Raw genomic sequence first — 26,220 nt, 5'->3', positions numbered from 1 at the left:
AGAAAAATAATGAACTCAAGAGTTATCCTCTTTTGAAATAGTAAGCTTACCAAATAAGAGGGTAAAATAGAAATTTTAAAGAAGACAGTTATAAATTGTTTTACTACTTTATAGAGTATGGGTCAGCATCTGCTAATTTATGTCTAAATTTATGTCTAAATCTTTTCACAAATAGCTTGTGCAGACTTTCATCTTGCATCTTGTTTTGATTGGTGTCCCATGTTTGCTTTCATAACGTGGAAGTAACAGGGTACTTTTTTTTCTTTATAAAGGGGTACTTATTTCTGTGCCAGGAACCATTTCTTGGTTCCTTCCAAATATTTTGCATTAAAATTCCCACCAACCCTGGCCATTTGGCCATGCTGGCTGGAGCTGATGGGAATGTGGTCCAGTACTTCAGGAGGGCCCCAGATAGGGTAGACTGCCTTTGCAATGCCTACTACATTTGTCCTGCATGTCAAAGGCTACATTGTATCCACAACTGCTGCGTTTCTGATTGGAGCTGTCTTTCTAATTGATTATAAATTTGTTCGTATTCTTTTTCTTGATTACACTTTAACTATGGTATGTGTGTAAACATCCCTCTATGCATATAGGTATGTAGAATTCATTGAGAGCTTTTTTAAAAATGCCCTTAGTCCTAAGAGGAGTACCGTATATATGGATGTGAATATAAGAAGAGCCCTGTTGGGATTACACTAGGGGTGGAGAACCTCTGGCCTGTGGGCCAGTCTTGGCCTGCAAGGGGGTCCATGAGGACATTTTCCCCAAACCATGTCTACCTGCTCGTCAGTCAACATCACTGGTGTCGTTAGCTAATAGACAGGAGGACAGGGTTTAATCCTGCATTGTGTCCTCTTCTCAGCAGGGAACAGGATTGTGTAGCCAAGGCAGCAGCATTTAATCCCTGCTCATCAACTGATCTAATCTCAATTCATTTATCTTTGCTCTGCTTGCTGCAGTACAAAGAAGAAATTGTAGACAGCACAGTGCTATGCAATTACCGTATTTTTCGCTCTATAAGACGCACCAGACCACAAGACGCACCTAGTTTTTGGCAGAGGAAAACAAGAAGAAAAAAAATTCTGAATCTCAGAAGCCAGAACAGCAAGAGGGATCGCTGCACAGTGAAAGCAGCAATCCCTCTTTCTGTTCTGGCTTCTGGGATAGGTGCGCAGCCTGCATTCGCTCCATAAGACGCACACACATTTCCCCTTACTTTTTAGGAGGGAAAAAGTGAGTCTTGTAGAGCAAAAAATACGGTATATATGACTGACCTAACAAGGAGACATGTTACAGTTTTCAAAACCATTTAATGATATAGAAATCTTGATCTTGTGTATGGCTCCTCCTCACAAGGCCAGATTGTTGTTCCATATTGGTTCTGAAGTGAAATATTAACACTAGTGGGAAATACACATGTAACCTGAGTTTCTTCAGGGTAGGAATCATCCTATTGGGGAAAATACTTGTGTGAATCCATCACTAGGCAAACAGTAAAATTGTTTAAATAACGTGATCAAACAAATGAATATGGCACAAGCTTACAATTGGTGAACAGCTGACTCTGGCTTTGATAAACAGACTTTGTAGCTAGCAAACAGTGATCCAAGGATTAATCAACTGAAAGTGTTAGTAAGAGAAATGTTCTGTTTAAGGAGCAGGCAATTTTTCCTGTATTTTCCCCCACTGATGACAGATTATCATGTCATTCTTACAACAACCTTAAAATATTTTAATACAAATGCATTTTGCAGTACCGTTTCATATTAATTGTCAGCAGATGTGTTTACTGATTTTAGTGCAAACATAAGTTCACTGTAAATTTTTAATGACAAGTTTTTTTCTTATGACATGCAGTTCACTTTAAATTTGAAAAATAGCAAAAACGTTGACAGATGGCAAACTTAGAACTAAACAAAAGAATGGGGGGGGACTGATTTATCCATTTCTTTGCTATGTATTGATCTTTAACTAAAAAAACCTTCTATAGTTTCTAGGTAGGAGGAGAGTGGATTGAATGGTATTATCGAATTATATTTATAGGCTGACAGGTTTCAGTGTTCTCTTTCAGACAAGATTTTGCACAGATATAGATGAAAAATAACTTAAGTTTAGTGAACTGTTTAAGACCATCTGGTGTAAGGAGAATGGATGTGCTTTATCAGGGCTGATACATCTGGGCAGAGACTACAGAACTATGGTTCTTCATTTGCATAATTGCTGTAGGCTTAGGATCCTTGGATGTATGGATTCTTGGATTCAGTTTCCATTTGGAAACCAAATGGTCTGCAGTTCTGGAACCATGTGCAAGTTAAGCACCTATGCTCTGATTAATCTTACTGTTAAAAGAGTAAAGCATTGCCAGTTCAAAACAGAAGTGACTTGAACTTAAGAATGCAATTTTGCGCTCAAGTGTTCATGACATCTTTTAAGGAGTAAAGTTCACTGTCCATTAAGTTCCCATTTATGTATAAGTTGCTGGACCATAGTAACAAGACATTATGGGTGGTATTCAGTTAAGTTTTACTCAAGTAGACCCACTGAACTTAGTTGCCTTCATGACATCATCATGCTCATGACTTTCAGTAAGTTTACTCTGCTTCTCTCCTGCATGCGAAGACAGGCTCTGGTGGATTGAGTAGAGAAGACTAATAGGGGCGTCCAACGGTCAAGAAGGCTGTTTTTGTATGTGTTGTAGGGGCAGGGCAGATGAGACTCATCAATTTAAGATGGTAGCCCATCTACAAGTAGGAAACCTGCAACCAAGCTGGTGCCAAATGTATTGCTCTGCTTTCCTCTGGACCACATCAGCGAGGCTGAGCACGGGAGGACCGTCATATACACTGCTCAGGCTGGCTTTTGTCCTGGGAAGGTCACTTTGGTGCTGCTAACGTAGTGATTTGACTTCACACCCAGAGGCACACTCCATTGTCTCTCGAGACAGACAAATGCAAATTACTTCTGTCATTTCTCTGTAAAACTATTAATATTGATCATTTTAAGGGTCTTAACACTCACCACATCCAATAATAAGGCTTAAATTGTCTTACACTTTGTACTGTGGGTGAGAAAGAGCTATTTATCTATTGTATACATTTCATTTCAGTGGACTACCAGATAGCTAAAGAAAAAGGATTGATTGGATTCAGACCTCACATCCAGTGAACAGAAATGCTCCTTCCATGCCCAGAAGGTGTTTGATAAGGCATTGGGATCCAATGTGGATGGGAGGTGACTTTTCCCAATGCCCCCTTTCCTTACAGCAGCCTATGCACTCTGAAAAACAACTTTGGAGGGTATTCCAACTGTCAGGAGCAAATTTTCAAAGAGCACAGTTGGAGGGGAGAATCAACAAAAGTTTACTCCTCCCTTCTACCAGTGGGAGCATCCTCCGGACAAAATTCTTATCAGGGAACACTCCTGCTGGATTCAACCCACCATGTCCTTTTCTAAAAGAAAAACTAAATTTTATCTTTTTTAAAAATCCCCATTGTAATAGATTTATGAGGAAAGAAACCACACATTTTTAGGAGGGAGGGGACTTATTTTGCAATTGTTGGCAAAATGTATACATAGCGAAGGACCAGTTTCCTGTCATTGTCAATTGAGAGGCTGTTGTGGTTGCCTTATTTATCCACATCTTTCAGAAAAGTTCTTCCCCACTTTGAATTCTTCAGTGTTACTTCTCTCTAGATCACCAGAGCTCCAGAAAAGTTGATGGTACCATCTAGGAGAAGCTCTAAAATTTTTCCACCTTGGATACCAAGAGTGCTAGGTGATGTACAGAAGATCTAATTCTAGGATGCTTTTGGCCAGTTTTGAGGGTTTAATTTCTCTTGTTCTAGTTTCTTCAAGCCACTGTTCTTTCTTAAATCTGACCCCACTCCCCACCCCTGTTTCAGTGTCATGAATTCTCCTTTTTCATAGAACCATTTCATTTCCTAAACTCTTCCTTCCACCCCCAGATTTCCTTCCATTTTTGAAACATTTTAGCTGCACCAACATGAAGCATTATAGATATTAAGAAAATTGATTAGAAATTTTGAATATAATAATGGAGAAATTTATGTTCAATTGCCTGTGGTGGCAAATCACTTGCTGCCGGGGGTAATAGTCAGTATACTAATGTCTTGCAGCAGAAATGGATTGGAGGGTCCTGAACCATGAAGCGTTTCAGAAACAATAAGGAACTTAGGTTAAACGAAGCAGGAAAAGTCTGTTTATATTTGATTTATAATTAGATGGTAATATATAAGCAGTCATATTTAGTGTAGTATTAGACTGAAAATGGAAAGCAAAAACCTTTGAACGCCATTCCTGATTCTGCCACTTGCTGAGCTAATTGTCTTGAGCTAGTGATCAGTTAATGCTGAGCTAATGATCAGTTAACTATTCTTTGAATTAGCTTTTTCCAAGGAGCCAGCAAGCTATTTTACCTTTTGATTATATAGTCAAAGGACCCATTAAAAGTGAAGTACTTTTGAAATGCTTTCAGTTTAGACACTGTTTCACATTCATATTCAAATGAATCTTGATGCCAGTTTAAATTGGGTCATTATGTGCCATGCCTCGATGATAACATTATTTAAAACTTTGTCTATACTTTGATTTAGTCACAGGTTAGTACGTCATTGAATTTGACATGATACAGGTGCCCCACACTGCTTACTCCAAGGATGGGAAACCTGTGTGCTGCTCTGCAGTTCCATCATCCCTGATCATTGACCATGTGGGCTGGTAGCTGTTGGAGTCTGATAACATCTGAGGGTCATAGGTTTCCCATTCCTGGTCTTATACCAGAAGCATCTGAGAATTGGTATAGGTAGCATTAGAAGTTGAATATTTATTCTTCAAATTGTACTGCTTAAAAATATACAGATTTGTAAGTATTTTTATTCCACTTAATTAGCATTTTTTTTGTTTTTCCTGGTGTCTCTTCCCTACACCCATTTATTAATTGCACCCGACATGAACATTGGTTGGTGTATCAGATCTGTTAGGTGGTAATATAAACAAGCCCTTAGCGATGTGCATTACATGATACTTATTGGTCCTCATTTAGCAATTGAGTATCCTAAATTTAAGGGTAAAGCCGTTTTATAAAAACACCCTTCCCATTATTAGTCGCCTGCTGTTTTGTTTTTAAAGCCTTCTTTTAACTTAATGTGTTCTTATTTTAAAATATAGAAGTTTACAATGCATAGGATTTTAGAAAGAAGTTTTTTTGTAACTTTTTCAAGTTGCTTTTGTAAATGTGTTTGTAGTTTTGTTATTTTACAAACTGAATGTGATAGTTGGGTTATCAGTCCTTTTAACACTGCATATTTAATGCTATCTACCATCAAGCTGTTGTTTTACACCTTTGGCAAATAGCAACTTTTTACCTTTTTCTTTGCATTTAGGTTAGGTTTCTAGCCCTGTCCGCAGTTTGCAATGGTGAACAGGTGCAGGACATTGTGTTTCATAGTATTCTGAAAATCATTTCCACAGTAATTTGCTGCTCATAATTGAGCAAACTGCAGGAAGCTTTGCTGCAGGGCTATATTTCAGTGGTCCGTCACATGTTTTGCATGCAGAAGATCTTTAAGTTCAATCCCTAGCATCTCCAGGTTGAGTGTGGAAATACAAAAGCCCGGAGAGCTCCTGCAAGTCAGTGTAGGGACCACTGAGCTATATAGACCCCAGTGTAAGGCAGCTTCTCATGTTCACTTTCACCATTGGATTAAGAGCCCCAGATTTGTAAATGATTGTCTCACATTTGCATCAGCTATGTTTTTTCTGCTGCCACGGAACCCTGGGTGACAGAGAATGTTAGTTGTACCGAGGAAAACTCTTAAAATAAACACTTGAAAGTACAGTGGGCAAGCAAAAACATTGTGTCCTTCAAACTAAGATCATTGTTAAAAATCTGGAACAGGAATGCAAACTAGAAACTTCTCTCTGTTATTATAGGAGTAACAGAGGTCGACAGAAGGGATTTTGTAGTTACAGAGGAAGTGCTAGTAAGAATATAAAGAGGATTAATCCCTAAAGATGACTCAAGCGCAGCATTTTGGTAGAATCTTTGGCACCTGATGGTATAAGAGCTCCCTCCCAATCTGGGCATTCCTCCTCAGGTTAGCTGTCAAGTTTGCATTGCGAGCTACTATAAGTCTTTGAGTATGTGAGAAATGTGAAGAAAAGAGATCAGAATAAACTGGATTCTTGCAAAGAAACAAATAAAAGAGAAGAAGTAGAGACAGACCGTATAATTAAAATATATAATGGGTTTGCTTTAAAATTAAGAGAGTGTGTGTATTTTTATTATTTTATAGTTTGTATTAAGTAGTTGTCAAATGTTTTACTGAGCAGCTTTTGAAGAGATGAAGATCATGGAGACTTGTTATCATATATACCTTCCCCAAGAACCATTGTAGGCTAACAGCCCTAGTCTTTGAACTAATGAATTCTAGTATCTGTGTTCTAGATTTGAACCACGAAGTGATGTGCAATGCACCACATAAATCCGTTTTAGCAGTGCTCTTTCACTATCCACCTCTTTTGGTTTGATCATTTTATATTCTAATTTGAATTAAAATGCATATGCTCAGACCTAATTTGCAATGCTGCTGAACTCTTATCCTCAACTTGTATTTAAACTGTATGCTAAGCCTTCATTTTTTAACACAGTGCTTTTACATCAGTTACTATAGTTTCACAGCTAACTATAATTGACACTTTTGGTCTCTTTTCTTGGTGTATTTTAAGCATGGGTTTGACTGTAATAAATTATGCCTTTAAAATTTGATGTTGCCATTGTGTTAAATTCTTTGCTTTAATAGCTTGCATTAAATATTGAAGTGCAGTAAATATTACTTTGTAAATAGTAACTGTGGTGTGGTTTTATAGATTTGGCTGTTATTTCTACATTTCCCAGCTTTCAGATAAACAGCAATCGAGAGCAATTTGAATCTTGGCAAACAATTATAGGCAAAGCAAGTGAGAAGAGTTTAATAAGGTAATTTGGGAAATATAACACATAAAAGCAGTTATTTGTACAGTCCAGGACAATATACCTTTAAAGGTTTAAAATTCAGCCTTGGTGTGAATGAAAACACAACTGAAATTCACTGATACTGTAGGCACAAAATCAGAGCAGTCTTCTTACTGGAAAAGCTAGATTTCTTAATTAAAAAAATAAAAACTTACCTAGCAGATGACTGAAGACAGGTTCTGGATTCTGTGTCTCCAAATACTGAGATACACTCTCCAGGTAGGAAGCTTTCTGTATTAGAAATGCATTCTGCACACTAGCTTTCACGTTTCTTTTTCTCTACTGTGTCTGTCTCATTTGCTGGTGCTGCTTCATTTTGTTGCTGCTTGCTTCCAGTTTACTCCCAGTTATTCCAAATCCTTGGCTTCGCTCTCTAAATAGTACTTTAAATTCTTCTCTTAAGAGGCTAAGAAAAAGAGTGGTGGACTTTGCATCTTCTCAAACAATAGAGGCAAACACATCAATTCTGGTTAATTGAGATGTTCATTATTTATCAAACGTTAATTGAAGGCTTCAGCACTCAGTAAATCCTATTTGCTTTTGTCATGTGAATTCCAATAGTGAAAACTTCTCTCTGTTCCAGAAAATCCGGTATATGTCAGTGCTGTATGTTGCGTTGAAGGGCAGGGTAACTGGACTCCAGGTTTTGCCTTAACTTTTCACCTGCATAGCCTGCTTTTGGTAGTGGCTGTTGAACAGTCTGCTCTTCTCTCCTTCTGTCAAACACAGATGTGAAATGCTGCTTGCGAACAGGGGAGAAACTCCCAAAGGGTGTAGTGTTGTGTCATATCTGAAGACAGTGAGCATGCATGGCATCAATGAGTTGCTTATATGAGCTATTCAAGGCAGGCACTGAACTGATAGGATGACGTTTCCATACATAATACACTAATTATTTCTTCTGATGGACAGCAGTGTCTATTGGTAGGAAGAAAAATCAAATGATGCAATAAGGTTTGATAGGTCCGCCCTGTTTGAATGGCTTGCCACACCAGAAAACCTCCTATTATTAGTGAAATTGACAGTGATTTTAATGCAAGTATTGGAGTGCCATTTTTATTCAAGTCTGACTTTTTTTTGTAGCTAGCAGGTATTAAAGTGGATCTGAGAAGAGGAGCTACTGAAAATTTGCATTTAAAATAGATTTTTAAAAAATGAAGTAATTGGTTTATTTCAGAATATGTACCTTAAAAAAGATCCTTAACCATGTTTAATTGGAAGTTAATCCACTGATTTTTGTTATTGATGCTTGGGATTGTCAAGTAAATATGTCATTTCAGTCTCCCCCTCCCCAATTGAAATAGATTTCTAGCCCATGAATACTTGTTTGGTTTAATTTTAAAATGAGACATTGCCATTTTACTACCACGTGAATAGTGCTCTTTTGAGGTTAGCATGTGTTGAGCCCTTCCTGCTTAATGCATGCATAAAACGCCCCTGTGTTTTTTATTCTCATATATATATATATATATATATATACACGAGACAAGTTACTTCAAAGTTAGGTTTGAGCATCCCTATTAAAAGACTAGTTATATCATTTTTAAAAATGTATGAGACACTTTATTTTATTAATCTTTCCTCTCGCACACTATGAATAGGGAAAATCATTGCTTGGGAAGAGGTGAGAAAAACAACGAAAATATAAGGGTTATCATATCCCTGGTGTTTATAAGTAATTCATCATTTTGTCGCAGTGCTGTTTTTTAACCAGCTCATCTCCTTTGGTTGGTTAGTTCATAGTTAATGATCATTGTTGATTTAACTCTGTCCTGCATCTTTCCAGTTGATTGGTTTCAGGAGTCATAATCAAAGGCAGAAACTTGGAGCCAGAGTAGGCAATGTGTGTTTCGCCTGTGTTTATGATACTGCGTTTAATTGTGTACCCTCATGAAAATAAACCCATGTGAAGACTGGGTTATTTTGGCAAACACCCTATCTGAGCTCGCACAGTTCACACAGATATCTGCAGAGGTGTGTGTATGCACATCATGGAGGAAACATGATTAAGACATCTTAATACTTAAGAAAACATTCAGAGCTAGGAAATGTATTTGGTTCTTAAGTATTGGCAGTCTTAGAGTTTACTTGTTTCTGTGGGGTGACTCGAACCCATATTCGGCCTAACCTGAACCTGCCCTTTTCTGGTGGCTGAACTGTGCCTTTCATACTGCTGAGTGAAAGAACTGTCAGGAAAGCAAATATTTTATTTATTTATTTATTTATTTATTTGATTTCTATTTCATCTTTCCTTAAATTAGATCATGGTGGTGACATACACTTTTTCTCCCCTCTCATTTTATCCCCACCACAACCCTGTGAGGTAAGTTAGGCTGAGATTAGTTGGAATGAGCCACACAACAGTTTCCACTACTAACTCCCTAAATTACCTTCTCTTTAAGCTGGCAGAAGGCTGTGTCTTGCGCATAGACCTTACACAGAAGGGTCTATTTAGGAGATTCAGTTGCTGGCATCACTTAGAGGCCAGTCTTCAAGGGGCAAGTGTTCTTGGCACCAGAAAAATTGATTTAAAATGCATAGTAAAGTTTGGGCTTATGATTGAAAAAAAATTATTGGAATGAATTTCAAAAAAGGAAACGGGAAAGTTGTAGAAGTCATTTTAATTTTTTCCTTTTTCTGACGCTCCTTAAAAATATATCCTGAAAATGGTATTATAATTATGAGTTACCAGTAATTTTGTGTTGTGTTTGTAACAGATAGTGTATTTTAAATTTTGATGTGACATGAAGGGATGCTGAATGGGGCAGGTGGCATGTTTCTGTATGATATATATTTCGTTGAGATTCATTGCTGCTTGAATAAAATGTTTTAGTTCTTTTGTCTTTGTGAATAGTTGCAGCTAAAATGAATAGAATAAGCCTCTCACTTTTTTATTAGTCTTTGTTCTGTGGTGGTTTTTTTTGGGGGGGGGGTATTGCTTCTGTATGGTAATTATTCATTATTTCAGTTGGAATAGTTCTACTCTGTGAACTGAATATGTGATTATCATTCAACTAAATTAAATCTGTCTTTAAAGCTGTAATTTGATCAGTCACTTTAGTCTCTTGCACATTATATTAGTTGTGTCTAAAGAGAATCAGTAAATGTTTGTAAAGATGTATGTATCCTTTTTAGCACAATAATTTTGTATTTGAAGCATCCATACCTCTTTTTAAAATTGGAAGAATAATCTGTGATAATAGTGAACAAGAACTTTACTTTGCAAAATGGAAAGAAGCATGGAGCAAAGCAAAACAGACTGGAGAAGTAGCAATAGCGACATACGTTAAGTAAAAAAAAATAAAAATGAAATTCCCCTACAGCCGATTCAATTATGAAGGGCCACCATCCTTTTAAGTGTTTCTTGTTACTTCTGATTGTATAGTTAATGTAACTTGCGAAATGGAACTATTTAGAACCCACCAACCAAATACGTTTAGCTGCAGGCAACTTCAAATGTGTAGTGGAGCGCCATATCTTCCTCTGCAGCTTGCAGACAAGGGTACACTGACACTACTCAGCTGCTCTTTCCTCATGAGTGAGGGATTTTAGAGTATTTGGGCTGGAGCAGAGTGAGACTGTCATACAAGAGACCTCCAGGTAGCTTTCTTATCTTCTAGATGGCAGTTGACTGGGTGAGAAGGTGTGCACACATCTTTCACATGCTGCTTTTAGAATATGGGATGTCAGGTGTTGGGTGTGCAATTGCAAAGGATGCTACTCCAAAAGTACCACCAGCAGCTAAAAGTGAGCTCCTAATTATTCCTTTGCAAGTAGGGCTCACTGATGGCTGCGTAAGGGAGTTCTCCATTGGGAACTCTGTAGTTCAGCTGCTAGGTGCTGTTAGTGACCCGCCCCCCTTTGTCCTTTTCTGGTTTGAATTCAAACTCCCTGCAGTCAGACTTTAATCAGCTGATTGGTGGTTGCCGTGAGCTCCTTTGAAGTTGGCACCTAATGTCATAATGGTGTCAGGCGATTGGTAGGTGTGTGGCTTTGCCTACTTGTCAAAGTTAACCCACGTGGGATGGTAAGAATCTGGCCCACCGGCTGAATTTAGCTTCCCACCACCATATTGGCAAACTACACCTTTGTGGCATTGAGGAGCCAGTTGTGTTAGGAGCTTCTGAAAAGGAGGTAGATAAAATTGGCTTTTATTTTGTAACCAGATTCCATATATACCATGTATTATAATCTGCAGGAAAAAAGAAGTTAAGGAATTTGGATTAGTGATATTGCCAACATTTGAAATTGGAAAGCTCCTAAAGGTGAACTTGAGGAAACTTTATGCCAATGCAAGCCAAGAAACAAACTGGATGAAACGTTGGGCATGGCTCATAATGTGAGTGGCTGGGGAAACCCATAAATTATGATGATGATGTTCACCTTGGAACCAGGACTGCCTACCACCATCCCTGCCCTCCTAACCCCTAAAACCTAGCTGGTGATGGCAACAAGCCACATGGAGCTCTGGGTGTGTATATACCATTGTGCTTGACAATTGTTCTTAAGTTTTCTGGTGGTCTGGAAGCGGCATGTCCCAGGTTTCCTGGCACTGTGGTGCTGCCATTTCAGTGTTCTAGATACAAAGAGTAATGTAGGCCTTGCAGAAATTTTGCTTGAGATTGCTTAGTAAGTTTCAAGGGAAGAAAAGTGTTTGGTTGGGCAAGGCTCAGGGTCTTATGGTGGTTGGATCCAGCATGCTGTTCTTACTGTGAAGAAGCAGGTGCTTATGGGGAACCCTCAAGCAGGACATGAGTGCACTAGCCCTCCCTCCACTTGTGATTTCCAGGAGCTGGTATTAAGAGACATACTGAACCCAGCAATGGTGGTAGCACATGACCACCATGGCTAGTAGTTTAGGTTCCATCGTGTACATCTTTGGGAGAATAGCAGAGTCTAAACTTCAGAATGGGCTCCAAAACACTGGATTCTGAGTTTTGGAAAAATAATGTAGATTAGTCAAGGCCATTCTGAATTAAACTTGGGGGAGGATTTGCCATCACTATTTGAGATTCTAGCTGTGATGTCACTTTAACATTTTTTTAAAGATCAGTGGTATGAATGTCAGTCCTTTAATGAATTTTAATAACAGGATTATGTTGTTGGCAGGATTACAACTATGCATGTTCTATGTCCTTTTCTCTGACTGTTCTAGTTGCCATAACAACTTGATTGTACCATAGAATTTCCTGCTTATAGTTAAGGTTTTTCCTGTACTGCTGTTATGGAATATGTGTATTTTAGGAATTTATCATTTATACCCATGCCCTCCAAGTGACAAGGTACACTGTTCATTCAAATAATGAAGTGGGTGGTCTATGTTGACTAGTATGGCAGAGAAAACAGGATCGTTCACATAGAATGTGATTGTGCATAATAGGGGCTCATCAGGAAAGGAAAATACAGGTAGTTCCTTAAGTAAAAAAAAAAAAAAAAAACTGGAAAGACTGAACAGAACTCAATATGTGGCACCTTTATTTAAAAATTTGATGGGGTTCAGAAATATCTAAAGCAAACTAAAGAGGCTAACCAGTTCTTAGGAATCTAGGTACATAGGAAAGTGCCTTATACCAGCCAAAATAGTTGGCTATCTAATGTAGTACAGTGGTACCTTGGGTTACATGCGCTTCAGGTTACATACGCTTCAGGTTACAGACTCCGCTAACCCAGAAATATTACCTCGGGTTAAGAACTTTGCTTCAGGATAAGAACAGAAATCATGCTCTGGCGGCACGGCGGCAGCAGGAGGCCCCATTAGCTAAAGTGGTGCTTCAGGTTAAGAACAGACCTCTGGAATGAATTAAGTACTTAACCCGAGGTACCACTGTATTGTCTACATTGACTGGCAGTGGCTTTCCAGAGTCTCGGGCAGACTTCTTTCACATTGCCTGCTATCTGATACTTGTATGAATCTAGACTATTCTATATGCAAAATGTATGTTCCATCATTCTGTGATTGTGTCTTTCCTAAGCATCAAGGCTTGAGAAATGCTTGGAAATCTTATTCAATCTGAACTTTTGCAGTATGATTACTTTATATTCTTATGCTTGCAATTAAATTTTTATAAATTCCCTGGAGTCTCTTCTGTCAGACAAGGTGGAATGTCTAAGCTGGAAAAGTTTAAATAAAAAATGTGGAAAAGAAATTACCATAATGTGGAAAAAGAAGGTTTATTTGAAGATTTGCACAACAAATATTCATATTGCCTTTCAAGAACAAATACAGTTTTATCTTATTTAAAAAATGATCTGTAGAGTATAGATTTTTATTCTGGGTTCATGTGGAAGTGATGGTGTAGAACTGCATAATTACAGGAGTTGGTGAGTTTGTGTTGTTTTTTAAAAAACTATTCAAAAACTAGCAATTTATTATCCCATCCAAAATCCAAAAGGCTAGATCTGAATTCTCATTTTGAACAAAGGAAAAATATTTCTGATCTTCTGTTGCTCTTTAAAGAATGCATTAGAGTTTTAATTAATGGAAGAATTGTATTCGCAGTTAATATAATTCTCGCCTTTAGAATTAGAGTATAATAGAATGGTACAGAACAATGATCTTTAAAGGTATTTATCATCCATTTCAAAGTGAATTGTGTTTGTTCAAGAGAATTACAAAATCCTGTTTTAAAAGAGTGCTACAATTTATGCCATCACAAATTTTCTGATCTCCCTGTCAGTTGCTACGTGACTTTCAAATGCCTGACTGCTACTCTTGTCTATGTTAGAAAGGGATCTAGGGTACATCATCACATGGTCTTAAGGTGGGGTGGGGAAACTGTGGTCTGCAAGCCAATATTGGCCCACCCAGTGGTCCAGTTTGCACTACATGCCCATTTTTCAAGCCACATCCAGCTGTCAATCAGCTGGTGTGGGAAGATGGGCAGGGTTCAATTCTGTGTTGGCAACTTGTGAATGTTCCCAGCAGAGAGCAAGCACCCTCAGCCAAACTGCAGGATTTAACTCCTACTTGAAAGCTGACTTAATACCACTTGATTGTAAGAAAGCCTCTAAGTGGTTTACAACACCCCCCCAAAAAAAACATTAAAATTATTGATAAAAAATAAGGCTTTTTAAAATATTCAGAAGTTTATTAAAATCAGCAAGTGCTGGAAAGGAATAAAACACATGTAACGTCTTCGTATCTTGATAGGGTTGCTTAAAGAAAAATGGTTTTAAGGAGGTGCCAAAAAGCACTGTTGTCTCCCATGTTACAGAAGCCAGACTGGCTTCAATTAGGAATTGGGTATTTAGTGTCACCAGTCCCATGCCTTGGAACACACTTCCAGCAGAGATTCAGCAAGCATTCCTGCTTTTGATTTTCAGGCACCTCTTGAAGACCTGGGTGACTGTTTCAATTTTTTTTTTGAGTAGCCAGTCATAATTACTTTGTTTTCTTTGTAATCAGTCACAGGCATGGGACTGAGGAGTCCCTTGGGAGGAAAGGTAAAGATGTTTCCCAGGAAATGCAAATTTTGATTTATCCGTGTTACTGGTGGTAGATGCTTGCTGGAGGCATGCCCCTTTGTTACTGTCCTTGATTAAAAAAAGATAAAGGTACCCCTGACTGTTAGGTCCAGTTGTGGTGAATACTAAATAAGGGTCTCTACTTGTACTAGGTATGGTTGAGGTTCCAGGGACATTCATTCATTCATTCATTTATGGTATTTATATAACACTTAATTACTGAAGTCTTGAAGCATCATACTATGAACATCATACTATAGATAGAATCAATTACAATTAATCATAAAAACAGAAAAGTTCCTTAAAATGCCAGTTGGAAAGGAAAGGTCTTCGTCAGGCACCTGAAGTTCAAGAGGGAGATGTGGTGTGGGCTGTCTAATATCAGCTGCTTTATAAAAACAAAATAAATGAATCCAGCTAAAAAAAAAGTTCAAACCATAAGTGCCGAACTGTATTTAAAAAACACTATGCATGTTCTCAGAGAAATGAGTGTGGTGCCATTGCAAAAAGTCAGAAGACTGGAGCTCAAGCTACCGTAAATTTACTGATAATCAGGGAAATATCTAGGAATTTCTGTCAAATATTCTCTCCCCAGTAGCTGTTGCACACATGAGTTTCCTCACAATAACCTATACACATAATGGATCATGAAACTGCAATTTTGTTTTGTTTTTATAAGGTTTATAGTTGAAGGTATTACATTCATATCATTCTGTTTCATTATATGAAGCATATACCGTGTGAACCATTTTGAGCTTCTTATTGGAAGGAAAAGGTAACTCTTAAATAATCCTTCCAGCAATGAAAAATTGTTATTATTCTGATTTGTTTCTGTTCAGGAGAACAGAAGAGCTTTTTGTTTTGCTAATTAAAACTGACGTTGATCTTTTACCATTTTAGGAGATGCTCTTATCTATACAAACACCTTGTTGTATAATCTATTTTGAAGGTAGCCCAAGCGGGGGCAGACTGCTATAACAAAGTTTCTTCCGCTGAACCAAAGAACTATCTCGTTTGCAGATTTGCTTCTAGCAGTGGAAAAAAAATGTTGGTTTAGATGTAAAAATAAGACTGAAAATATTGGACAGTGTTTGCCACAATTCACAAACCATGCTGAAAGGAACAGTTTGTCCTTCAGGATTCAGCCAGGGCAGGGAATGTATTGAACAACTATTAATAGCGTTACAGGGAAACCTTGGGGTTTATAATGGACTATTTCAAATTTTTGGAAGGATTTAGCATATAACATTTGGTAGAAAGATGGTGTCATGCGGGCCATTAAAGGCTCATTAATTTTAAAATTAGTTAAAGGAGCTTTCAAATGACAACTATTCAGGCTTCTTGACAGTAAACAGGAGGTGCTGTGATGTTTGTATTCCTGAGATATTTTCCTTTGAGTTATCCAACCTTTACTCATATACTAGAAAGTTTTTTCTCGCTCTTCTTTTTTCATAACCAGCATAAATTGCTGAAAGGTAAGTACACTTAATGGAATTTAAAGAAGGTTAATACTTCCAGGGGCTTATATTGATGTATGTATGTTCAAGTAGTTCTATATTGCTTTATTAAGAAATATTCTTGCTTCACTGGGGCTTTGGTAACTCTTTTGAAGCAAGCCAGTTACTTAGTTTTTTTGAGAATATTTAGAAAATTTTGCTGAGATATATTATCTTAAAATAGGATTTGTTCAAAGTTTTCCAAAACATTGCACAAACAACTACCCCCCCTCTGGAAAAAAAACCCCTGTACTGTAGGTATTTAATTAAAAAGCAGGAAGAATAGACAGTAAGGGAAAATAACAGAATGAAGGAAAGAGAGCGAGAGAGGCAGGAAGGATGAGGTAATGAGAGCGAGAAAGACATGAAACAATAAAATGGAGGAATTCAGGGACACTTCCCAAAAATATTTGCCTTGCGTAACCTATAGTTTCATACTATGTGTAATACTATGACCCCGCCTTTCCCCCACAAAAAACATAACTGAGGGACTGAGCCTCCTATTATAACTAGGGACTAGGATATTAAAGTATTTTTCGCCCCATAGGACGCACTTTTCCCCCTCCAAAAATGAAGGTGAAATGTGTGTGCGTCCTATGGGGCGAATGCAGGCTTTCGCTGAAGCCTGGAGAGCGAGAGGCATCGGTGCGCACCGACCCCTCTCGCTCTCCAGGCTTCAGGAAGCTATCCGCAAGCCTTGCAAGCCCGGCGGGAGTTTCCACGGGCTCACAAGGCTTGCGGGCAGCAGCCTGCAGCTCCGGCAAGTGTCGGCAAGCCTCGCGCGCCCGGCGGGAGGTCCCGCCGAGTGCGCGAGGCTTGGGGCGGCAGCCTGTCGCCCGAAGCACGGGGAGCCCTCCGGAGGGCTCCCCATGCTTTGGGCGAGTGTCCGCAAGCCTTGCGCGCCCGGCGGGAGGTCCTGCTGGGCGCGCGAGGCTTGGGGCGGCAGCCGCGGCTGGGGGAGGAAATAAATTTTTTTTATTCATTTCCCCCCCCCCCAAAAAACGAGGTGCGTCCTATGGGCCGCTGCGCCCTATAGGACGAAAAATACGGTACCTCAGATAAAATTGTCATGTAGAGTATTTTGAAAGATCTGATTTTATTTACTAGGTAAAGGTTCTTCACACGATTGTTGCTTAAAAGTACATCATTGTTGCCTGGTTGCCTGGGATAAGGCACTCATGTATTATTCAGAAAATTCCTGAGCATATAAATATATCCACTTTTCCATTAGTTTGTCTGGGGGCCGTGTGCCTCTTGGTCTACCTAGTTCAGTCTGTAAAACCTTACAGTCTGTTGGTCCTAGCTGAGGCCTTATTTAATTCTGTGAGTGTCCTCTGAGATATTGCTTCCTGAAGAACTTGTTTTGAACTGAATCTTCCAGTGGTTTTCCAGAAGTTGTGTGATACAGGTCTCGTTTAAGGATTATTTTATGTATTTGTATGCTTTGTCTATCTATCCATCTGCACACACCTGGTCATTCACAGCATCTTAAAGTCAAAAGCCTCACACAATTCTCATAAAATAAGAATAAAATTCTTACTCTTATGAAATAAGAATACAAATTCTGAGCAATATAAAACCTCCCAACAGTGGGGAACAGCAGCTAAATGTTTAGCATAAGAATAAAGCCCACAGGGCTTCTGGTAATAAGGTTTGAAATCTATTAAAAGACCTGGGTGAATAAGAAGGTCTTGGTGCCTTAGGGGCATTAATGTAGATGTCAGGCAGGTATCTCTGGGGAAGGCATTCCCTAGATTTGTTGCCTCCACTGAAAAGCCCCATTCTCTGCCTCATCACAGTAGGTGTGGGAACCTGGCAAAGTGTCTGATGAATCTTAATGCCTAGGCAAATTTTTTTTGGTTATTAAATTTGTATCTCACCCCTTCCATGGGATCTCAGGGTGACAAACAATAAAATAGCATAATAAAAATAAAAACACCGCCACTACCATTAAATATCCCCTCACCTAAATAATTTAGAGGGACTGTATCCAGCTAAGTCATGCTTGGAGTACCATTGAAATGAATGGACCTAAGTCTTAATTGCAATGGGTCTCCTCCAACATTGGATGCAACTTAAGGTTAATAGGTGTATATGACAAAAGATGTTCCTGTAAGTAGACTGGCCCAAGCCATTTAGGGTTTTAAAGCTTAGAACCAGTATTTTGAATTGATTCCAGAAATTGACTAAGAAGCTAGTGCAGGTGATAAAGTTTGGGTGTGATTTTATTGTAGTTATCGATCATTAGCCCAACCTCTTCCTTTTGGATCAACTGAATAGATATGGAACAAAAGAACTAAAATTGGGAAACAGGTACAAAGCCCCAAGACAACAGACAGGTTCTAAGCTGCAGCTCCTACCCACCCCCTCAAATTGGAAAAACTATCACAAATGTATTGATAGGACGGAAGGGTTTAAAGGGGAAGGTCACAGACACAAAAAGGAAAGAGAGTTGAAGGCCTGTTCTGTAATTTGCCAAGCTAACTTCTCTCTCTCTCTCTCTCTCTCTCTCTCTCTCTCTCTCTGTGTGTGTGTGTGTGTGAGAGAGAGAGAGAGAGAGAGAGAGCGCGCGCTAACCACACTAGCAGGGCAAAGTTCTGCTGAGGGGTAGTTATTAATATAATTTATTAAATTTGTATACTGCCTTAGCTCTGCAGGTCTTCGGGCGGTGCACAGGATTAAATCACAATATAAAAACACAAAATGCATAATAAAAAAATAAAAACAACCCAGTAATTGCCCCCTCCCCCACTGAAGGACTGGAGAGGACTACAGTTGCTGGAGTTTTTGGACTATTGATTATAAAGATTGAAAAGAAACAGTATTATTGCTGGACAAAATGAACTGAATGATCCAGCAGGCACGTCTTATGTTCTTAAAGCTCTGCTACTGGTGGAAACAAGGTGAATATTAGGATCTGAGTTAAGGTAAATACTGAAAGTATTGATTAACATTTATAACAGGATTGATGGCTATTAACTGTAGAGTATATTTTTCCTTGGTTAGTATTTTTTTCATCCTTTTTGTGCTTTTGGGAATAGAGGGGACACTTTGACACATTTATTCTACCTAAAGGATGTGACTGAGCCTTGTAATTGAATAATTCATTTTCAGATCGCTTTGCTCACTTTTGCAAGATAGTGCCTCATTTTTAAAACATTTATGAAGCCATTGTGTGCTTCTGTGGATAGCTCCCCCTATTGCAAATTGCTTCATAAAGAAGTTCTGTACTACTTAACGAAATGCCATTCTTATTGTAGTTCTTTAGCTCTGTGTGACTTAGCTTTCCCCAAAATTGCCTTCATTCCTTTTGGTAAGAGAAAGCTGGACCTAAGAATGCCCCTTTTCCATCAGGCCACTTGTCCCTCAAACCTTATTCTTGTAGCGTCCAGTTCCTTTCTTAAAGATACTCATACCAGAGAGACTATTATACAGCACAACTCTTTAGTTGGTGCATAAGTCTACCCATTTCTTGATCAGGGAAATAGGGTTGAATAATACCCTAAAGCAGGGGTGTCCAAACTTTTTTCAAAGAGGGCCAGATCTGATGAAGTGAACATGTGTGAGGGCTGACCAAAGCTGTTGACCTTCTTTGGGGATTTTACCTCAGGAAATAAACTGTCGCAGGGGCCGGATTAAACCAACTGGCTGGCCGGATTAGGCCCCGGGGCCGGACTTTGGACATGCCTGCTCTAGAATCTAGAGAGGTCAGTATCCTGCACTGTCTTGGTTTTCAGCTGAGCTTTCTTAGTGGTTGGGTGGGGGGTAAGGAAGCAGAATGAAATTCCTAAATCAATCTTAGGCCATGGGTGGAAAGAGCAATGCAGCTGCCTGTCACGTATCTCTGCTGCCTCTATTAAAGGGTATAAGTAGAACAAGTGGTTAGCTAATGAAAATTGACAGAACAGATTTAGATTTTTTTGCTACATTTTGGCTGCTTGCAGGTTTGATTACTGCCTCAAGTTTGGTCTCCTCAGCTTTCAGAATGAGGATCCATTCTTTGCTGCCTCTCAGGTAACTCAATTAATGATGTCAGTATGAAGATATTACACTTGTTTACATTTACCACTGAGCCAAACTATGGCTGTTCAGGTCCCTGAAGAGGAGATTGTGGCAGCTTTTCTCCTCCCCATTTGTTTTGTTGCTGCACTGCACTGTCCTGAGCTAAGTCATGATTTGGACTTGAATGTTACCCATACCTGGTTTAGCTCTCCTGACAAACCACAAGCTGCAAGCCATATGACAAACATTGGGTTCAAATTGTGGTTTGTCTGGAGGGAGGTAAACCACAAGCGTGAATTTGGATGGTGCACCAAGCTAAACTATGGCTTAGCTCAATGCCTGGAGGGAGGAAAGCAACTGTGATCTCCTCTCCAGGAGCCCACACATTTGCTCCAATGGTTTGGCTTAGCATTTTGCGCAAACTGGGCCACTGAAACTTGTATCTCTGCATAGACTGAGAACCATGGATAACCACTCCATGGTTATCCAGTCTTATCTCTTCATTTGGGGACCTCAGAGGGAGAGACATTATAAATATTGATGTAAACTTGCCTATCTTAATCACTGTGAATGGTCCTCTGACAAGTGTCCACAGACAAACAAAATAACTGTGATGTTCTTTAATGACTGGGATAGTTTCCTGACAGCTAGAAATCTCTCTCCTTATCCTCAGAATCTAACATCCAGTGGTGCTAGGAAAAGAGGCCAAGAAATAGTTTGGCGCTAGTTTTACACTTCAAACTAACAGGAAATCAGAGACAGGGAGGGAGAGTATGAAACTGTAAATTGATGGAAGCAAACATCTTGCGTTGTGGCAAGTGTTTGCAGGATTAGCTGTATTTGTTTCACTGCACTTTGTTTGAGGGTTATAAAGACACCATGGCCACATTCAGATGTCATGATGAACCACAGTTTAGCATGACAAGAATGAGCCACAGTGAGCGGTTCCTTTTTCCTTCTATTTCAGTGCAGCCAAAAGGAGGAGATAGGAAGCTTTAGTTTCCTGTTTCCATTAACCACAGATGAGTGTCTCATCACAACTGAGCTTATAAATGTATTGTGCCCTCTCATCCAGAGAAAATTAATTGCTGTAAAGTTGCTCTTGGACTTGAAGTAGTGGGAAAGGCACTACAGTAGAACATGGCACATTAGATTGCAACATTTGAGTCTTTTTACTACCCCGATCTCTCTTGGGATCTGATATGAGAGCAGACAAATTTACTTACATATTGTTCCTAAAACCTGTGCTGATTTTATCTCTTTATTGATAATTATTTTATATAGTTATGTATTTATATATATTTGGGGTTTCACTATTTTTGTATGTATTTCTTTGATAATTTTATTATGTAACCTCATAGAGAGCCCTCAGATTGATTTATAACATTTTTCTAAATAAATAAAATAAATTATGTCCTCTACCCTAGAAAGTTGGCAGATGGAACAGAAGATAATTCTTCAGTTTTATCATCTGAAAAATCTGTTTTGCAAACAATTAATAGAGTTAGTTTAATCTCTCTGAAACTTTAAAATGATGTGTTGTGTCAAATATACTTGGTTGTCTTCATCTGCATATTTACATTAAATTTACTTATTCCTTACATTTATATCCCATCCTTCCTCCTGAAGGATCCCAGGATACAAAGAATGCTGCTTGGCATATGCCGCCACACATTCTTTTCTTATATTCTTTCATTTAAACTGGAAATCATATGTGAATAGTTTTCTAGAAAATAATATAGTAATCTTACCATCACAGTATTCATCCTTTGGTATTTATTTTTAGTTCTTTCTGCATTGCCATCCTTTTATTAAATGTTTCTTCCTGTTAATAATAATATGTAATGTAGTAAACGTGATGTAAATTGTCTCCAAGAACTATAATGAAAAGTTCAAATACAATAGTGATCAAATAAAATAAAATTAATTACCATGACTCTGTAATTACAGTATGCTTTTATTTCAATTACAGCACAGTAAATACTTTTATTAGAAATAAACAGAACTCATTCTGGGTCTTCTTTAATTGGTCACCATTGTAGACTTTCTAATATTTTCAGCATATGAGCTGTAAATCACTTTCTAACTAACCAACACTTTTCCTGGCTATATATGTTTATAAACTTTCCCCTACTATTGCATTAAAAACACAAACGTTTTTAAAAACACAAACAATCAAATATCAACATCACAATGGAAAACCAGTGGGGGGTTGTATATGTTACAGAAAAACTGAACTGGTGTTGAACTTAGTATCTATATTAATGTTATTTCTTGAGTTTGTGTTCTACTATTATTATGGAAGATTTGATGTCGGTTCACGGACACACACGTATGTGTTACTTGATTTTTTGCAGCTTGAATGTTTTGTGCTTGAGATGATGTAATGGAAGATTTCTGTCTGTGCTATTTGCCTGATGGCTAACTTATGCAGGAAGTCTACCCTTGATGTTGCAGTTATCAAAGAATTAGCATGTCAGTGTTTGTATAGTGTGCCCTCTTTTTAGCGACTAACACATTATCTGTTGGATTATGGATCATCCTGTTTACATTTTGAAATTCAAAATAATTTCAAAGAGGGAAGTGGAAACTGTGATAGTGATGGCAATGGGTAGTAGTTCCTTTTTAGGGTTTTTCGAGGTGTATGTTTGGTGAAACTCTTCATTTCTATTGCTTCCCAAATTTTTGATGTGTGATCACCTTGTGTGTGGCACTCCAGGACACTAGCCTGGAAGCTGAACGCCATTTTAATTTCACAAGAAGCTGCAGTAGGGGAGGGGGAATGGCAATCTGAGTAAAAAACTTAGATCAGAAAGATTCTTCCCCTTATCACAATTTTTCAATGCACAATCTGTTTGAACCACTCCTTGACCCCTGGGTAGATTATCCAGTTTGACGGGGTTAGATAGCAACACCCCACCACCAATTGCCCTTCAGTGGGTCTTAATTTCCTATAATTTCCCCGTTTCTGATCCAGAGTGGCCTCCCTTCCTGGCAGAGTTGTTGTACTGCCAAATGTCTCCTTGCCATTTTTTGCAATTAGTGGTGTCTCCCACGGCTTCCCCTCCTCAAGGTTCTTTTGCCCCTGGGCATGTGGTCTGGGAACTGCCACACCTATGTCCACAGTGTTGTGTTCTTTCTTAGAAGTGGGAATTGCCTGCTAGCCACATGTGAAAGCAGCATGTCTCCACAGCTGAGCACCATTGTACTGCTTGCAGGCCAACACCCTCCCATCTTAACTGACAATTCCAAGGGAGGACATGGTGCAAAGAAGCAGCCTGGGTCTCGAGTTGGCAGATGAAGCATAGGTTCAAAGCTCCACAATTGCACATGGGAGGAGTAACCCAATTTAGGATGCCTTCCTTTACAGAAGTAGAATTATTAAATTCAGTTAAAATAGAAATAGCGAAATACTGGGTGGCCTTGTCATGACCACAGTAAAATAAGCTGTGAAATGAGTCTCTGTGAACTCTTTCTGAGCCTTCAACCAAGATTTTCCGTTTTGTAAGTGAAAGTCAATTGGAACTGCAAACATACTTCCCTTCTCTCTCTCTCAGGCTTGTTATCTATTGGTTGCTTAGCAACCATGCTTTTGCATACATGCAAGACATTAACTACTTTTATATTGCCTCTTTGCTTTGTGATTTTAAGCATGACAACTGATAGAACATCTGAAGACCGAATATATCTATGCTTATCAATAGTCAAATGGATTAAAATGACTTCACAGATAAATATGCATAAGTTATTTGCATGAGAAGTATAGCAGAGTGCTAATATGTATTCAGTGTCTGAAATAAGAGCAAGGTTCAATTATGAAATTATACTGAACCACTTTACATGTTGCTAATTTGACTTCGAGATCCTAATTTGACTATTAGTTCAATAGTCAATTGTTATTTGGAGCAGTGATTAAAAATAACAGGCAGAATCCAGAGGACATGTGCCTGGCGTTCTTTGCATGTAGTAGGACTTTTCTGACCCCCTTTCCTGTTGCAGCTCCTTGCATGCTTGCACCCTCTCTCCCAAATTGCTACTTGTGGAAGTTGCAGATTTTCTGGAACAGTGTCTGAAGCGGAGTGGGGGATGCAGGCGGTGGTAGTTGGGAATGACTCTTCATGCTCGTTGGATCTCCTTTCCACTTGCTTGGATCCTGGCTAAATAGAGTCCCTCCCTGCCTCATTTTTTGGGTGGATTTCCACTAAAATTAATACTTATGTACTACTATTAAATATATGGAAGATTTAAAACAATTGGGATGTTTTAATATATTGAATGCATTTCTGTAGACTTGTTCAGAATGCACTGGGCTTCATACATAAGAAGAGAAAATTGAAAGTTTCTGCTTACAAGTCTTCAACTTGTGTCCCACCCTCCTCCACTCTGCTCAGCTCCCTTCCGATGCTGTGCTCTCCAAAAAATAAAAAATATCAGTCTCCACCTTTCCTGAACTTCGTCTCTGTCATACACACAAACATTTTTAATACAGCCACAGCCCATTTAGCATTATTTCACACTAGAGCAGCAGAGTTATATTCGACACAAAAATGCTCAGAAAATACTACCTCCTCATCTTTTTATATTTATGGCTTTCTTTATTAAATATTCAGAAGGAAATTACAAAGTTAAAAAATAAAGAATTTTTGTGTAAATATTTTTTGCGTTCAAAACACCTGAAATTTAGATGTTCAGGCTTGTTCACATTCTCGATTTCCCTACCCTTGAATACAATATGCTTGATGGGCAGCTGAATGTATGAACTGAAAAGCAATTCTACAACAGTTGTACTTCAGCATTCTTGTTTAATCAGGCTGGAAGTACAAATGTTGGCTTCTCTGTGCTATGTAGAGTTGACCTTGCCTCATTTTAGTGTGAAGTGTTTTCTCATTATTGTAAGCAGTGTGTACTCAAGAACTGTGTAGAGACTACAGATAAGTTGAATATAATTTTGCAAGAGCACTGGAGAGAGAGAGAGAGAGAGAGAGAAAGAAAATCAAAATTATAGTATGGTAGAAATAATAATTAAATCTTCATTCAAAACCTCCTCTTTCCTACTTGGAAGCTTTGAGAGTTTGCAAATGTTGCCTCTAGTCGTTCTCACCTGTGATTGATGGAGAATGCTGTGTTTGGCATTGCACATTCAGCGTAGCCTAAAGGCAATGAGGTCTATGCGAACTGGAGGGAGTTTTTTTCTGTAATCTTGTCTAAATTCATTGTTGACACCTGAGAAAATATCTTATCCAAGCTTCCAGGTTTTAGTCAATGCAGATTTAGAAACTGTCAGTTGACATTTTAATTACAGTATGAGTTTCTCGCCCCCCTTTTTTTTTGCTTGTTTGCTCATCGAGGAGAGAGCTTTTCCTGTCTTTGAGAATGGCTATGCTTACTGAATAATTATTTTGCTTTTTAGTATGCTGATACAGTGGTTTAGATAGTGTAGTTTTGAATACTGGTGTGAGTTGGATTAGGCTTGTACAATTATCCTGCTGAAACATAAGTTATAGATCAAGAAGAAGAAAGATACAGAGCTTCCACTACTTTGGAAATACTTAGAAGTATTGGCAAATTCATTTAAAGGGATCAAAGGAACTGGATGGAAAGATAGTTTATCTTTATATAAGGAAATAGTGAAAGAATAGAAATCTCTAGGTTGTATCCAATGAAGTCATCCTGTTAGCGCAAGGATGCCCACCTGTGCAGGGAAAATTCTCATCTCTCCATGTGCCTACATGCCCCCAATTTATTTTGGAGGTTTCCACAGCCCTCTGTAGCAGATTTGGGGGGCACACAGAGAGAGGAGAGGAAGAGGAAGTCCCGTTTTGCAGGCGGAAGTCATTGTACTAATGGGACATCTTTGCTACAACCATCACATTTTAACTTTTTGACTCTTTTCCAAATTAGACACTTCAGTACAGTAACTATAGTATACTGTGGGGCAGATCCAGAAATACTGTGTCTTGTCAATAGTTGTTTATTTATTAAAAGTGTTTTTACCATGCTCTTTACCCAAAAGGACTTCCAGAGTGACTTCCAGAAATCTGTAGTAGGACAGCCCCTGCCCTTAGACTTCAATTATTTAAAAGTGTGATAGAAAATAAAAGACATGGAGAGGGGGGGGGGGAGGCAAACCTGGGCAACTTCCTTAAAGTTCGAGTTCTTACAGTAGCAATCTGGGATGGAAATGGCTAAAAAAGAATGGCTGTCACCGTGTGACAGCTGAGG

General features: G+C 38.6%; 2 protein-coding genes across 4 annotated transcripts in view; one reads left to right on the top strand and one right to left on the bottom strand.

The window, feature by feature from the left end:
- The window catches only part of CHRM5 (cholinergic receptor muscarinic 5), a 60,255-nt gene extending 52,115 nt beyond the window's left edge, over positions 1–8,140 (bottom strand). For both annotated transcript variants that reach the window (XM_081862336.1, XM_081862337.1), the window contains exon 1: positions 7,192–8,140. The gene's annotated coding sequence lies outside the window, so the exon portion shown is untranslated. The remainder of the gene's footprint in view (positions 1–7,191) is intronic.
- The window catches only part of AVEN (apoptosis and caspase activation inhibitor), a 107,604-nt gene that overhangs the window by 44,758 nt on the left and 36,626 nt on the right, over positions 1–26,220 (top strand). The gene's annotated exons all lie outside the window — the stretch shown is intronic.

Source organism: Podarcis erhardii (assembly GCF_964252035.2).
Source record: "Podarcis erhardii genome assembly, chromosome: 1".
Classification (NCBI taxonomy): Eukaryota; Metazoa; Chordata; class Lepidosauria; order Squamata; family Lacertidae; genus Podarcis; species Podarcis erhardii.
Note: the sequence above shows the minus strand (reverse complement) of the source record. Positions and strands in the feature narration are given on the sequence as shown.